Below are 17,515 nucleotides of genomic sequence, written 5' to 3'. Positions count from 1 at the left end.
TACATACGTAAGTACGTACGTATGTATGTATGTATCTATCTATCTATCTACCCACCCACCTACCTAGGTATCTCTTTGCCAGTTCATGGGTGGAAGTCAAGGCCAGGACACTCTCTTTAGCACTCTACTACTTGAGCCACAGCACCAATTCTGTCTTTGTGTGTGTGTGTGTGTGTGTGTGTGTGTGTGTGTGTGTGTGCTACCAAGGAATCATACCCAGGGCTTCTTGCAGGCTAGGCAAGCACTCTCTCACTAATCCACATTCCCAGCCCCCTCATCTTTTCCTTAATGGTAGTTTTTACATAAGTATGCTGCCATTTTACATCCCCAAGTTTAATTTTCTGAATACTGGTTACTTCTATGAAACCTGACCTTCTCTTCCCCTGCCTGATTTGTGACTATTCTTGCATTGACCCCATAATAAAATGTAAATAAAGGCTGCTGAGAGCTTCAGTGTGCTTCATATAAGGACACAGGCCTGGAACCCTGGAAGAGAAAAGCCATCGGCCTGAAATGAAGGCAATGATGCAGTATGCGCAAGGAGCATATCTGAAAAATAAACCAGTAAATAAAAGGAGAAGAATTGCATATGGTCTGTTTGTACTCAGGGAAGTAATATACACACATAACTAGGTAGGACACTGATACATAAACTTGGCCTTCTCTTTTTGAAAAAATTTTGTGCCTATCCCAGGACTTGAACACAGGGCCCACTGCATTCCTCAGCTGTTTTTCCCAAGGCTGAGGCTTTACCACCACCACAGATCCACTTCCAGCCATCTGTTCATTAATTGGACATAACTGCCTCCCAGGATTTCCTGCCTGGTCTAGCCTCTGTCTCCTGCTCAGCTTTCTCTCTCAAAGCTAGAGCTCTATCCTCTGGCCCACTGCTTCACTTCTAGTTTTCTGGTGTTTTAAGAGATAAGAGTCAGACAGACTTCCTGCTCAGGCTGACTTTGAACGGCAATCTCCCAAAGAGTCTTCAAGCGGCTTTCCTCAGGGATTCACCGAGGAGCCCCTCCACACAAACCCTTAATCTAAATTTCAAGAGGCACTAGAGAAAAAGAGATACAAGAAGATGCTTCTAGTGTGTTCTAGATACATAAGGTTGGAGACACACAACACTCATAATCATTAGATCATTTTCTAGGCAAAAGGAGCAATGCAGACAGTATGGGGATCGCTCTAGCTTTCAGTCCTCTCATCCTGAGTAGGAAAATTCACTGCAGCTCAATGCTAATTGACAGTACTGGCATGTCCTGTGGACATTTGCTCCCAAATCCTGTGACACTCATTTGTCACGTTTGGCTACAAACCTGTGACCAGATGAGAAGATGAAGAGAGAAAATCCTTCCTAGAGAAAGCAGCTATGATGAATATTGGGTAGTTAACCTATAAATTCAAACCATTGGAATGACCCTGTTAAGAAGTCAGATTTTCCAGATTAAAAAGTGAAGAAGAAAAGAAAGAATGTACCAGTGGCTTCTCACTTTAAAACCAGCTCCTCAGGAGTCTGAGATGTAGAGAACCTGAGTTTGAATCCAGTCAGCATAGGAAAGTTCATGACACTACTATTTCTAAGAGATCACAGAAAGGTTAATGCACTACCCTTGAGCAAAAGGAGCTCAGAGACAATGCTTAGGATCATAGCTCAACCCCAGGACCTGACCACTCAAAAAGAGCATGTACCTCCATGTCTTTGGGTATGTATGGATGTATTCCTATAGGTGAAGCTCCAGAGTAGTTATGATGAATGGCACCAAGCTAGGAAATTTGTATTCAATAAAATGATCTCGTAACAGAGACTGCTTTCATGACAGTGTACAATCCAGGGCTTCCATCACTGTTCCTAGGGTAGACTGAGGGTTTCTCTGCATCCCAGGCCTGCTGGAAGAAGTCTTTCTCATTGAATGGACAGGCAGACAAAAGCCCTCACTCCTGTACAGCTGTGTAACAAACAACTCCATCTGGGTCAGATAGTGAGGATGATTTTGGGCAGGCTCTGAAGGTCAGGAGAAAACGGTCTCTTTGTACCCCAAACTATCTCTCTCCCCAATGCTCGGGGAGAGCACTGACAGGGAGCCTTCATTTGTGCCACCTCCTATGGCAGGCCAAGTCCTGTGCACTTATCCTGCCTTTGTGAGACTATATTCCGGTGTTCAGATACAGTGTTCAATAACATTCTGGAGTCCTTCTTGCAGAAAACTAGGGCACTGAACCTCAAGAAATGTTTCAGTGACGGCGACGATGGTCCTATGATTCCTCTCTAGCATTCTGGAAGCCTGGGAAATCCAAGCACAAATCTGATATCAAAGCTTCCTGTCATCAAGGGCTGGTGAATCTCATCAGGTTTTGAAACCTTTGATCTCTCCTAGTTGAGCCCTGGGTGGCTAGGTATTGGATTTGAAAACAAGCCTGGGGTGCTGACCATGAGCTCAGTACAGAAGCCCGTTGTTTTACCATTTTGTGTAGCAGCATCAATTCTAGTCTGTGTGTGTGTGTGTGTGTGTGTGTGTGTGCGCGCGTGCGTGCACATGCACGCAGACTCATACACCATTCCTTGAGGTTGAAGTGAGGACCTGAGCACTGTACCTGAGCACTATAACTAGTTTCTCTTGTACAAGGATAGCCCTCTCCCACTTGAGCCAGAGATACTTCAGGCTTTTTTTTTAGTGATGTCCTGAGAAATCAAACCCAGGGTTACATATATGAAAAGCACTTTACTCCTAAGGCACATTCTCAGCCCTTTACTTCAGGTTTGTTAGTTTGTTTCTGTCTTTTTGTTGTTGTTATTGTAGGAGTTGACATCTGGGCCTGGGTGCTGTCCCTGAGCTCTTTAGCTCAAGTCTTGTGCTCTACCACTTGAGCCAAAACGCCATTTCAGTTTTTCTGGTGGTCCATCAGAGCTAAGTGTCTCAAGGACTTTCTAGCTCAGGCTAGCTTTTAACCATGATCCTTGTATCTTATCCTCCTGAGTAGTTAGTATAACAGGCATGAGCAACAAACACCCAACTTCAACTTCAGGTTTCTTAGTGGTCAATTGGAGAAAATAGGCTCATGGTACCTTTTGTGCCTGGGATAGTTTGGAACCCAGATCCTCAAATCTCAGCTTCCTGAGAAGGCGGGATGACAACCTCAGCTATAGACCCCTAGGCTGTGAACTCTGCTGCAAGGTGATCCTTGGTTCCACTTGGTGGAGTGCTAACCATGAGCCAAGAGGTAAGGGGCAGCACCCAGGCCCCTAGTTCGAGGTTCATGACTGAGAAAAAACAAAACAAAACAATTGTCTGCAGGAGACAACTCATTACTCTTCAGAAATATATAATTTTTTTCCTGCCATGGGGACATATCTGAGAGTTAATATTCTTGTCTGCATAATCATCTCAGTTGTAGAACTCTTACAAGGACCTGATGAAAGAATGCACCCTGTGAAGGACACAGTACATGGCACTCTTTGCATGACTCAGCACACAGCATTCTGTGAAAGACTCAGCGCCCAGCACCCAATGAAGGACTCAGCACAGAGCACCCTATGAAGGACTCAGCACATAGCGCTATTCAACAAGCTGTCATTAGAATTGTAGTGACAATTCTTCCCCCTATGTCATTTTTTCCATTTATGACATCCTATTACATAGCATATAGATTTGCATCTGAATTATACATTCTACCTAACACTGAGCACTTTCAAAGAAAAAGAAAATGTGTGTCACACTCAGCTTCTAAACTCCACAATTACATTTTTGGCAGTGCTGGGATCTAAACTCAGGGCCTAGAAGGTTCAATTCATGAATGAGTGATGGTCAGCATAGCAACCTATAGCCAATTCAGCTGCCAGGCCTTTCCTAGGCCCTGAGATAGAGCCCCAGATGCTGACCCCCATATCGCACTTAGTATAGTTATTCATTTATTTTTGCTTTATTCATTTATTTACCATTTATTTTATTGATGGTTATTACACATGAAATATTTATTACATAGGATATAGATTTGCCTATGTATGGAACTTCACACCTGACATGCAGGACTTTCACAGAAAAGGAAAACATGAGTCACCATGGACTTCTTACTACACGATTCAATTTTTGTCAGTGCTGGCATCTGAACTCACAGCCTACAAGGCTGAGTGTCAGCATGCCAGCCTGGAGCATATTTAGCTGACAGTCATTTCCAGCACCTGAGATCAAGCCCCACGGATGGACAAAATAAGAACAGATTGACAAGCAGATAGTATTACAAAATAAAATATAGATCTTTATAGAGTGCCAGAGATGTCTATACATTCTTCAGTTATATTGACCACATTTCTACCAATTCTTGGATATTTAGTATACTTCCATATAATTAATATTATTCTTTTCATACATAATGAATTATTAATTAAATCATCCACTGTCTGGAAACTATTGCATCCATGTAATAATATTCTTTGAATGTTTAAAAAAACTCATTAATATCCATTGGCCTCCTAAAATCACTCTGTCTAATTGTATAGTAGTATCCAGAAACAACCAATTCCACCTTGCCATTCATAATCTTCCATCGGTATTCCTATGAATAGGAATGAGACTCTTAAGATCTCCCTCCATTGGTAGAGGACAGGAAGGGGCTTCCAACACAGGGCCTATGTTGCCGTGTTGGCCTATGGCTTTCCTGGTAGCCCGCCAGCCTTCAGTGAACCCAGGTTACCGACATTTTTCAAATGTGTCATTCACACACAGGATGGTCACCTTGCAAAGCAAACAAATGTAAAACTGGCAACCATCTGCAAGTTGCCTTTTTTTTTTCCTATGTCGCATTATTATTTTTTTCCTGTCAGCCTCTGGGGCCCAGAAACCCAAGTTCGGCTGTGGGTCCAGTGGCTGCACCCGAGCCTAGAATGATCAAAGCTGAGGCAGAATTGCCACGACCTGAGTTCAAGCTCTGTGCTTGACAAAATAAAAATAAATAAATAGGTACATATATTCATACATTAAAAATAGTTAAAATATTATGAGGCTCCTTGGCTTGAAATTCATGCCCTTTATTCTGCCAGGCCTGGGAATTGAACTCAGGGTCTGGGTAAATCTGCAGCACTGTGGGGGATAGGGAAGTTCACCGTGCTGGAAGACAAAAAATCCAGGCCTGCTCCTAGGGCCTGAATTCAATTCCTAGCACTTAAAAGAATAATATACATATACATTTTTAACAGATGGTTTATATTTACATACACATATTTACTGCATATTAAGGTTAGTGTATTCATTTTATTTTGTGTTTTATTAATTTTTTTATGCATTTTAGTGAGCATGATTATATATACCATTTTTTGTATCCTATTACATAAGACAAAAATTTCCCTATGTATTCTAGATCATTCCTGAGACCCAGGACTTTCATTGATAAGGAAAACAAGTGGGACAATTATTTTGTCCAAAAGGATTAAGTTTTTGGCAGTTCTGTGACTTGAACTCATGAATTCACTTCATGAATGGTTAAATGTTAGCAGAGTAGTCTGATGCAAGTGAAGTTGGCAGGCAAAATTGAGGACCTGAGATCAAGCCCTAGGAATGGCCAATATATAAACAGATAGATGTTTAGATTGCAGTGTGTGTGTGTGCATTTTTGTGTGTATTTACATATGTATATACATCCATAAATATATACAGACAGATATACATTTATGTAGATTCTAGTGTATAACACTATATAAAGAGTGATGTCTATATCTTATTTTTAATATATTCTTTTACTACCAATTATTCGGTCTAAAATTATGCCTCTATTAATTAATCACGGTAGAACAGTTAATGAAGAATTAATCAATGACCTATATTTATTACATACAATCTTATACTAGAATGACTAACTAATTAGTAATTCAATTAGTACATTTCAAACATTTTATTAGTGTTCCAATACATAGGAACAAGTTTCCTAGATCTTCGGCAGTGTGTAGGTGCAGTCCCAGGATCGAACTTAGGGCCTACATATCTGGGTTGGACTCAGGCTTTACTGATACCCCTCCAGCTTTTGTCATGCAAGGTCACATACAATTAAAAGACTAGTCATTGAGACCAAGGAGGGTAACAGTGCTGAGGAAACAAATGTAAAACTGTTGTGTGAAACTTCCTGGGTTTTTCCTCCTCCATTTTTGTTGGTTTGATGTACTTTTGCCAGTGCTGGGAGTTGAACTCGGGTCCTAGGTTCCCTGGATCATATGTGGGTATAGAAGCTGCATCCCAGGCTATCATAATCATGGTTTAAGACACAATAAAATGGTTCATTGAGTAAAAGGAGCTCAGGGAAAATGTCTAGGCTAACAGTTCAAGCCTCAGAACCTGCTACAAAAAAGCCATTAACTCCATGTGTCTGAGTATGTATGCATGCATTTGTATCAGTGAACATCCAGAGGTTCTATGAAGAAAGGCACCCAGCTAGGAAATTTGCTTTGAATAGAATGGTTTCATAGCACAGACAGTGCTTTCTAAACAGTGCATATTCCGGGGTTACCCTCAATGTTCCCAGAGTAGCCTGAGGGGTTCTCCATACCCAAGGCTGCTGGAGGAACTCTGCTTCATTGTTGGAACAGGCAGACAAAAGGCCTCACTCCTGTACAGCTGTGTAACAAACAATTCATCCAGGCCAATTACTGAGAATGAGTGTGGGCAGGCTCTGAAGGTCAGGAGAAAAAGGCCTCTTTTTACCCCAAGCTCTCTCTCTCCCCAGTGCTCTGTTTTGACAGGAAAACTTCATTTGTGCCACATCCCAGGGCAGGCCAAGTTCCCTGCACTCATTCTGTCTTTATAAGATTATGTTTCAATGTTGAAACAAACTGCTACCATTAATTCAAGAGTGCTCCTGGTAGACAATTAGGGAGCTATACCTAATGAAATGATTCATTATTGGCAACGATGCCTCCGTGTGTGTGTGTGTGTGTGTGTGTGTGTGTGTGTGTGTGTGTGTGTGTGCATATACCAGTCCTGGTGCTTGAACTCAGGACCTAACCACTGTATCTGAGTTTCTCCTGTACAAGGACAGCACTCTACTACTTGAGCCACAGTGCCACAGTGCCATTTCAGGGATGTGGAACATTTCTATGGATGTGGTACTGAGGATTCAAACCCAGGGTTTCACACATGCAAAGCAGTCTACCCCTAGGAAAAATTCCCAGCACTCCACTTCAGGTTTCTTTCTTTCTTTTCTTGTAAGTTGGAGGAGTTGAAGTTTGGGCCTGGGTGCTATCTCTCATCTCTTCAGCTCAAATCTAGCGCTCTAGCACTTGAGCTACAGGGCCCCTTCAGGCTTTCTGGTGGTTTTAGGAGATAACCATCTCAAGAAATTTCCTGCCCAGGGTGGCTTTGGACCATGATCTGAAGTTGCTTTGAACCAAGATCTTCAGCTTCCTGAGCAGACAGGATGATAGACCTCAGCTAAAGACACCTAAGCCCTGACACTTTGCTGCAAGGAGGTTCTTGGCTCAGCATGGTAGAACTTTAGCCATAAGCCCAAGAAGAAATTCAGCACCTAGGCTGTGAGTTCAAGGTTCATGATGGTGAAAATTAAACCAAAACAATTGTCTGCAGGAGACGTCACTAGAGCTAAATATATACATAAATTTGGCCCTGCCTTGGGGACATATCTGAGCCTCAACTTACTCATCTGCACAATCATCTTACTTGTGTAGCTCTTATAAGGACCAGATGAAAGAATACAACTCGTGAAGGACTCAGCACATAGCACCCTGTGAATGACTCAGCACACAGTACCCCATGAATGATCCAGCACCCCGTGAAAGACTCAGGACCGAGCACCCCAGGAAGGTTTCATCACATAGCTGTATAGTATAAACTGTCTTTAGATTTAACGTGCTTTCATCAGTATCACCACTCTTTCACATACACATCACAAACCACACAAGTTAACATCTTACGGTTTAGAGGGGTGTTTTTTTTGTGGGGAGTATCATCAGCCTCGGGGATTTCACTCATAGTTTGGAGGTACTGTCCGAGGATCTTTTCCTCAAGGCTAGAGCTCTACCATTTTGAGGCACAGCTCAGAGTCTCGCAGACTTCCTGTCAGGGCTGAGTTTTCAACCCACCAGTGTCTGATATCATCCCCCAAGCAGCAAGGGGTGAGCCAGCATCATCTGGTTCCATGGTGCTGGGTTGCAGCTGTTGACCTCTGGCTAAGTCATGTTAGGTGGCATCCATCGGCTTCAGACTCGCAGCTTGCTCTGTGATGAGGTATTTGAAATCCTGGCCTTCTATACTTGCAGTCAGAATATTCTAACTTGTTTTTGGTGCCAGTCCTGGGGCCTGAGTAAGGGCCTAAACACAATCCTTAAGCTTTCATGCTCAACAGCAGTGCTCCACTTCTTGAATGACAGCACTACTTGCTGTTAATTCTGTGCATGTGATATTGTGGAATGGATCCCAGGGCTTCATACATACTAGGCGAGCACTCTACCACAGAGCCCCAGGAACGTCAAGTGTAGAAATAGATATGTAGATTGTTACACGCACACACACACACACACACACACACATATATACACATACATATATAAGTACATATATATATGTATGTATAAAACAAGACAGGTATGTCTGTATATTAATTAATTATATATACTATATTACTACGAATTATCAATAAATTATTCCTTCCTTTATTTAAGTATTATGGTTGAATACATAATAAAGTATTAATTGAAAATTAGTCAATATACTATAATTATTGTGTATAATTTTATCATATAATCATACACTACTAATGTAATTATTACTTTGCAACATTCCATTTGTATGGATATATATCAAAATGCATTTCTTAGGATCTCCTGCCATTCATAGGTGGCAGTCTTGGGATTCACACCCAGGCCTAGGTTGCTGATTTTGGCTATGGCTTCCCTGATAGCCCACCAAACTTCAGCAGGGCAAGGTCACGTACACTTTCCAGGCCCTGTCATTTAGAACCAAAATGGTTGCAATGCAAAGAAAAAAAAACATATAAAACTGCCTTCTGGAACTTCCCAGTTTTATCCTTCTCCTTTGTTTTCAGTTTGGGGGCCAGAACTCTGGGTCTGGGTGCTTTCCCTCAACTCTTCAGCTCAAGGCTATCACCCTACCAGTTGAGCCATAAGACTACTTCCAGGTTTTTCTGCTTATATGGTGCTGAGGAATCTAACCCAGGGCCTTATATATGCAAGGCAAGCACTGTTTACTAAGCAATCTTCCTAGCACTTCTACTTTTTTTTTTGATGGTCCCAATGTTTGAACTCAGGTCCTAGGATCTCAGGATGGGCTGTGGGTCCAGAAGCTGCACAGCAGCCTAGGATGATCAGAACTGAAACAGAGTTGCACGAGCTGAGTTCAAGCCCCAGGCATGGCCAAAAAAAATATTAAGGCCCTGGCTTGGAATTTGCACTGTTTTTCTGGCAGGCCTGGGATTTGAACTCAGGGTCTGGGTAACTCTGTGGTACTATGGGGGAGAGTAAGCTCACCGTCGTTGAAGACAAGAATTTCAGCAAGAATTTTAGGGCCCAATTTCAAGCCCCAGTACTGAAAAAAATAATATCTATATATGAGATCTATTTACGTGCATGGGTTCAAAACTTATGACATTTATTACCCTTGTTTTTATTTTATTTAGTGATAATACATATATAGCATCTATTTCATTTATTATATCTTATCACATGGATCTATTTGCATATAGATTATACATCATACTGAGACCCAGAACTTTCACAGACAAGGAAAAAAATGTGTCAAAATTGGCTTCTGACACCAAATATAGAATTTTGGCCATGCTGGGATTTGAACTCACAGCCCACAATGCCCAATTCATGAAAGGGTCAGTTGTAGAACAAAAGCCTTTGGCAAACTGAGCTTCCAGCCAGTTCTGAGGACCTGGGAACAAGCCATAGTAGTGGCTGATAGAGAGAGATAGAGATAGAGATATATCTCTATCTATCTATCTATATTTCTACAGAGATATAGATATATCTCTATCTATCTATCTATATCTCTACAGAGATATAGATACATATCTCTACAGATATATAGATATATAGAGAGACAGACAGACAGACAGACAGATAGATAGATAGATAGATAGATAGATAGATAGATAGATAGATAGATAGATAGATAGATGGATAGCTCTAGATGCATGAAACAAGAGAGAGATGTCTGTATACTATGAAATTGCATATACGATATTACTACTGATTACTGGGAATTAAATTATTCCTTCCTTTTGTAAGGATCATGATTGAATACATAATAAAGTATTAATTGAAAATTAGTCATTGTATTATAAATGTTGTGAATAATTTTATAATATAATCAAACACTAACTACTAATTTACTTGTTACTTTTATAACATTCCATTTGTATAGATGTACATGGGAATGGGTTTTTAGAATCTCTGCCATTCATTAGTGGCAATCCCAGGATTTGACCTCCAGACCTAAGTTGCCAGTTTTGGCTATGGCTTCTTTAATAGTCTGCCAAACATCAGCAATGCAAAGTCATGTACTCTTTCTTGCCTTGTCATTTACATCCAGGATGGTCACAATACAAAGGGAAAAAAAAGTAAAAAACCACCTCTTGAACTTCTCAGTTTTATGCTTCTCCTTTTTTTTTGCCAGCCTCAAGATTTGAACTAGGGTCCTAGGATCCAAGGGTGGGCTGTGGCAGAGATGCCAAGACCTGAATGCAAGCCCCATGCTTGGCCAAAAAAATAATAATTATTATAAGGCCCTGATTTGGAATTTGCACCATTTTTCTGGCAGGCCTTTTATTTGAACTGAGGGTCTGGATAACTCTGTGACACTGTGGGTGAAGGGGAAAAGCTCACTGTCCTTGAAGACAAGAAATTCAGACTAGTTCCCAGGGCCTGAAATGAAGCCCAGCACTGGCAAAAGTAATACTAATATATGAGATCTATTTTCATGCATGGGTTTACTGCATATGATCTTTATTACCCTTGTTTATTTAGTATTATTACCCATATAATAGTTCTTTTATTACATCATATCACATAGGATATATTTGCATATGGATTATACATCATACTGAGACCCAGGACTTTCACAGAAAAGGAAAAAAAAAAGTGTCAAATTGGCTTCCTCCCACAATGGGGCCCAGGGGGAAGATTAGCTCGGCTTTTTACCAGGGACCCCATCCATTTCCTGTGGCTGGAATCTTATTTTTAACAGCTCCTGACCCTCTGACATCCTTTGCATATAGAAGGCAGGGCAAACGCAGGGAAGAACGCTTGTTTGACCCATTGCAACAATGAGAAGTATAAGTTGTCATGTTTAAAACGGACTTTACAACTTTGGTGCGGGGGGGGGGGGAAGGTTGGGTGGGGGACCGAGGGGAGGCTGGGAAGTGATCGGAAGGGGAAACAAAGAAGGAGGCTACAATGCTTGGTAAGAAATGTACTCATTATCTTGCCCATGTAATTTTAACCCCTCTGTACAGTATTTTCACAATAAAAAGAAAAGAAAAGCTTCTAGCACAATGCCACCAGTGGCTCAACCCCTGTAAATCTTAGCTACTCAGGAGACTGAGATAGAGATCTTATGTGAAGCCAGCTCAGGGGAGGAAAGTTAGTGAGACTCTTCTTGCCAATGAACTACTAAAAGCCAGAAATGGAGCTGTGGCTCAAGTGGTAAAGTGCTAACCTTGAGGGAAAATGTTAAGAGACCAGAGCCCAGACCCTGAGTTCAAGCCCCAGTAATGGCACAAAAAAAGTAAAGAAAAGCTTTCAGGAGCTCCTACTTCACTGTGGTGAAAGACTAGTCCTCAGAAGACTGAGATGTGAGGACCACAGTTCAAAGCCAGCCCAAGCAGGAAAGTCCGAGAGACTCTGATCTCCAAGGAACCTCCATAAAACCAGAAGTGGCTCTTTAGCTCAAGTGGTAAGCTGAAGAGCTTAGGGACAACGCCCAGTCCCAGAGTTCAAGCCCCATGACCAACCCCTGGCCTACTAGTACCTCTGTGGCTCTAGGCAGAGTACTTTCCAGTGGGCCCCTAAGGGTCTCCCAGTGTCTAGGTGTCCTACGCGGCTTGAGAGCAGCCTGTTTGGAGGCCATTGTCTACAAAGCAAGACATAATACCAGAGAAGGGTGGAGCCATGGGGCATGGAGATAATTAGAATGGCATCTGTCATGCATGTAATGTGGATCTGAGCAGTAAATTGACGTCTCAGACCACAGTTCTGAGCCAGGCGGGGCAGAAGCTGCAAGATTTCATACCAGGTAATGCCCATTCATGCAGGTATCACAAGAGTGTGAATTTGTCAGGCACACCTTGGGCAAGTGTTGAGTTGGGCTCATGAAAGACTTGTAGGCTCAGGAATCCACAGCCGGCTGGCTGATGCTTGTAGCAGTACCTGTCCCTGGAGTCCCAGGCCTCAGAGGCCTGCTTTTCTCACCAGTGCTCAGGGACACAGGAAGGTCTGCAATCGTCGGCTGACTACAAATGAGCATCCATAGTGCCCTCTCCTTGGTCCTGTGGCCCAGTGCACAAATGGAGGGACTGGTTCCATGGAACTTACTTCCATGGCCCAGACCCCTCAGCCCAAGAAGGATTTAGGGAGAAAACACTTGATATGCCTGTAGAGTTTACTGTGACAATGCCTCAGGACTGCCCCCAGTTCTAGCTCAGCTCATCATTACCACCTTCCTGTGTATGTTTGTGTGTGTGTGTGTGTGTGCGCGCGCGCCCGTGTGTGCGTGCGTGTGCAAGCATAAGCACCTTGGTTCTAGGGTTTGATCTCAGGTCCTGGGCTCTGTCCCTCACATTTTTCATTCAGGGCTAGCACTCTTCCACTTAAGCCACAGCTTTTCTTCCAGCTTTTGGGGTGGTTATTTGCAGAAGAGAGTCTCACAGTCTTTTCTAGCTGGGCTGCCTCTGAATGGCAATCCTCAGATCTCAGACTCCTGAGGAGCTAGGAGTATGAGAGCATGAGCTATTAGCATCTGGCCACACTTCCTTTCTTGGCTAAAACAGACTACCTCTCTCCAGCTGAGCACCCATCTACAGCTACCCCTCCTATCCCTGGTTTCAGATGAAACATAACCTCCTCCCCTGAGGAAAAAGAATGGGATCAGGTTTGAGTTTTATGTTCTTCACAGTCAGAGGCTGGTGGAAGCTGATGTGGAGGTCAGAGATCTAGGCCAGGGCAAGTAGACAGCTGTTAGAACAGAAGAGTGTAGGAAAAGATATCCATGCAGTTGGATGCCAGTGGCTCATGCCTATAATCCTAGCTACTCAAGGCTGAGACCTATGGATCAATCAAGATTCAAAGCTAGCCTGGACAAACTCTTATCTCCAAAGAATCACGAAAAAGATGGGAAGCTGAGCTACCGTAGTTCAAGTAGTACAGCACCAACCTTGTGCAAACAAGCTAAAGATACCTAGGATAACACCTAGGTTCTGAGTTCAAGCCCTGGCAAACACACACACACACCTCCTCTGGAGGTGGACAAAGATATGGATAGCTGAACTTGGGCTCCAAAGGAAAAGTGGAATATTTAGGACTCTGACAATTTAAGACTCATTATAGATCCTGATAGGAGGCTAAAGGCAAGGTTGCAATGGAGAAGCGGCACCATCTGAATTTAGGAATAGGCAGACAGGCACTCACCAAGTGGACAGAGAAAAATGAGGGAAAAATACACACACACACACACACACACACACACACACACACCACACACACACACACACACACACACACCAACGGGTAGTCCAAGGCCTCAGCAGTCCTTGAGCACATGAATATTCCAACCCCCGGGAAGATGGCAATATTGGTCTCCGAACAACTGTAGACAAAACTCAGAGCCTCTCACACATCTGGAATGGCTCCTAACACAGCAGGGCATTTCCTACTGTACACACAGCTTTTTGCCAGAATTTGTTATTTTTTATTTCAGTTTTCTCAAGGCTAGCATTTTATTGCTTGTACCACAGCTCCATTTCTATCTTTTGCTGGTCACTTTCAAATCAGAATCTAATGGACTTTTTTTTCTTGGTCTGCTTTCAAACCACAGTCCTCAGATTTCATCTTTCTGATTAACTAGGATTAAAGACATGAGCCATCAGTGTGGCTTCCTCTTTTTCCTCTATAGTTATCTAATGCACATACTTAGATAGTAATGTAAAACTGAGAGTATAGAAGCAAGATGTACAGTGATGATACTGTCCTGTCAGAAATTCAAGTTAGTAATGTAAATTTCTTCATAAGACCATAAACAAAAAATACCATGATACAGTGTAAGAGAACTCACTATTGAACATATGAGCTTTAAGAGCTTTCTAATAGATCCATTATTTATTGTTACCTAACATTATTAAAACATATGAGGCATTAGTAAAATAGAAGTCCTATGCATGACTACATAAATTCCTTGTTTTTTTTAAAGACACTTGTTTTCATCTAAAAAAGTAGGTCTGTCTATTGTCTTCATGTGATTTTGATGATTGAAGGTGCTTAGTGAGAAGGTGAAAATGTATTAGTAGTCCTAAACTATCAATTCTCATTTTTTCTTCTTGGAGAATATAATGATCAAAGCAATAGTTCAGAATCAGCAAGCAATAGTTCAGAATCATGCTTCCAGTGCAAGTGGATCACCAGTAAGAAATCCTCAAAACCATTTTACACAAAGTTTTGTCACAGATACAATCTGCCTGCCTTCTCTAGCTGCTTTACTAGCTTGGACCTATTTCTTCATTGTACAGGAAAAGTGTCATTCAACTGATTTCAGTCAGATCTGTTACTAGAATTACCAAGGATTTAGATTCTTGTCTGTAATTTGGTCAAAGCTATGTCTCTTTATGTAGGCTACTAAAAATGTATTTACTAATTTCAAGTAAATACATAAATTCTATTTCAATCTTTTTTAAAAAAAATACAATTTTGTTTGCTCTATCAATTGATCAGAGGCATGGATTTTGTGGCTAGCTAGGTCATTGCACATGTGTATCTCTCTTCCTTTCTCTATTTCATGGTGCTCATAGATAATATGATTGCTCCATAATTATCCTAATTTATTTTGCTTTTATATTTTTGGTTGTATCATTTCACTTTTTGCTCTGCCATTTTCCAAATCATTTATATAGAAGGCATTATTTCATATTTTCTCATTCCTAGAATAAGCTGCACATGAAGACATCAGTGGTTCTCATTTTCAGTCTGTACCTTTGAATATGGAGGAACATCTTTCCTCTGTTCTCCATCAATTCCCTACTCTCCAGTTAGAATAATTTCGAATAGTAAAATTAGAAAAAGAGAATATAAATCATGGTGAAAAAATATGCAGAAAATTCACCGGATATTTCTGACCAGTTCAACCAATGTGAACTGTTAGGGAAATACATGGAAACCTCATTCCCACTGGCTCTCAAAGTCTCTGCTTAGTGAATTCTTAGAAAGATGAGGAACAAGATGAAAAAGTAAGGAATAGTATCAATTGCAAGACAAAAAATGGAGAAGGATCCAAGTAAATTTCTTCATTGGGCTACTGAAAATATTCAGCTTACTACAGTGCGGAAACTACTTTTCAAAAAGGCCACTCATGTGAATAATAGGGGATGATGATGAGTATACCCCACTTCATCTGGAAGCCGACAGTGGACGCTTAGAAATTGTCCATGAGTTGGTGGCTCAAGTGGCAAATGCAATAACTGTAGATGGCTGGACACCCCTGCACAGTGTATATATGCAGAATAATACCAGACTGGCTTCTTTCTTACTTCATCATGATACAGATACCAATGCCCTAACTAAAGGCCTCTTGACCCCCTTACAACTTGCTGCTGAGAATTGAGATAGCAAAGATACACTGGATTTCCTTCTGTTGAACCATTATATAAACCAGGCATGAAGAACAACTTAGAAGAAACTGCATTTGAAATTGCCCAAAGGATAAGTATTTATCACTACCTCCATGAAGTTGTGGAAGGCTGTACAAATTGTTCTCTTAAGTCCTAATGATCGGGTTAAGTTTCTTAAATTTCAAAAATGCAAGTCCATCCTTTGTGTCCATACAAAATATTTCCACAATCCAAATAAGGACAATATCTTTTTTTTTTTTCCCTCGGTCATGGGGCTTGAACACTGGGCCTGGGCGCTATGCCTGTGCTCTTCAGCTCAAGGTGAGTGCTCTACCGCTTGAGCCACAGCTTCACTTCCAGTTTTCTAGTGGTTTATTGGAGATAAGAGTCTCACGGACTTTCCTTCCCGGGCTGGCTTTGAACCGTGAGCCTTAGATCTCAGCGTCCTGAGTAGCTAGGATTACAGGAGTGAGCCACCAGCGCCCGGCAACACCAATACTTACTGTAAAAATTCATGAATTCCGTGGAATTCTTCCAAGTGAATTGCCTGCATTGGATGTCAAAATGAATTCAAGAGTTTTTGTATACATGTATAATGATTTCTGCAGAGTTTGTGATTTTTTAATCAGAAATAATTTTAACGTATCTGTTGAAATGAGTAGTACAGAAACTAAAGTATTTCTGGTGGTTGTCTGAAAAAGAATATTTTAAAATATTCTATATTCTATGTTTGCATAATGTTCATAATTTATTTTATTCTTTCCTAGATATACTTTGAATTCTATATTATTTTATAATATATAGGCTCATTAATGTGTCCTTTCAGATTGTCTTCCATATAGAAAGTTTTAGATTCCTTTTTTGCCTAGGTCCTAATATTATTTTTCTTTGGGATAAAATGACAATTTTGTCTAATTTCAAAAGTTTTGTAAAGTTTATGCTATGTAAACGCCTTTCTGAGGTGAAGATTTAATACACTAATGCCAAACTAAATTTAATTTAAAGGAATTACGTTTGTTGTTACACTTATTATTTTGTAATCAACTTTTTTTTTTTTTTTAGGTCTGGTCCTGGGGCCTGAACTCTGGGCCTGGGCGCTGTTCCTCAGCTCTTCAGCTCAAGGCTAGCGCTCTACCACTGAAGCCACAGCGCCACTTCCGGCTTTTTTCTTTTTGCTTATGTGGTGCTGAGGAATCGAACCCAGGGCCTTGAGCATGCAAGGCAAGCGCTCTACCACTGAGTCACTTTCCCAGCCCTGTAATCAACTTTTTAATAACTGTTTTTCATTTCTTGCATCTGAAGAATGAAAAATACGAAATACTTCACAAATTTTCATATCATCCTTGTGCAATTGCCATATTAATCTCTGTATTGTAATTTGGGAATACGTGCTGCTGAAGCATGCAGTATCTTCTAAATTTAAGTAGTTAGTGATGCAATCTTTATACAGGCTTATATCCGTGGGTGCCTACTTGGAACAAGGAAATCTTATTGTTCCTAACAATGCTATTATTTCCCTAAAATTCTGTGAATAGGGGAAAAATTACGTGTTCAATCGATTGCTCACATTTGCAATTTTTTTTGTCAATGACAATTTTAAGTCTTTTTCATTTGGAATTTGATCATACTTTCAATAATTTATAGCTAGGTCCAAAGGTGATGGCTTTTTCAAGTACTTATT

At 41.1% G+C, this 17,515-nt stretch overlaps 1 pseudogene; it reads right to left on the bottom strand.

Moving 5' to 3' along the window:
• Window positions 1-17,140: 17,140 nt before the first annotated feature.
• On the bottom strand, window positions 17,141-17,237 carry LOC122121723 (annotated as a pseudogene).
• Window positions 17,238-17,515: the final 278 nt, after the last annotated feature.

The sequence above is a fragment of the Dipodomys spectabilis genome, unplaced genomic scaffold, assembly GCF_019054845.1.
Source record: "Dipodomys spectabilis isolate Male_0828 unplaced genomic scaffold, ASM1905484v1 ptg000195l, whole genome shotgun sequence".
Lineage (NCBI taxonomy): Eukaryota > Metazoa > Chordata > Mammalia > Rodentia > Heteromyidae > Dipodomys > Dipodomys spectabilis.
Note: the sequence above shows the minus strand (reverse complement) of the source record. Positions and strands in the feature narration are given on the sequence as shown.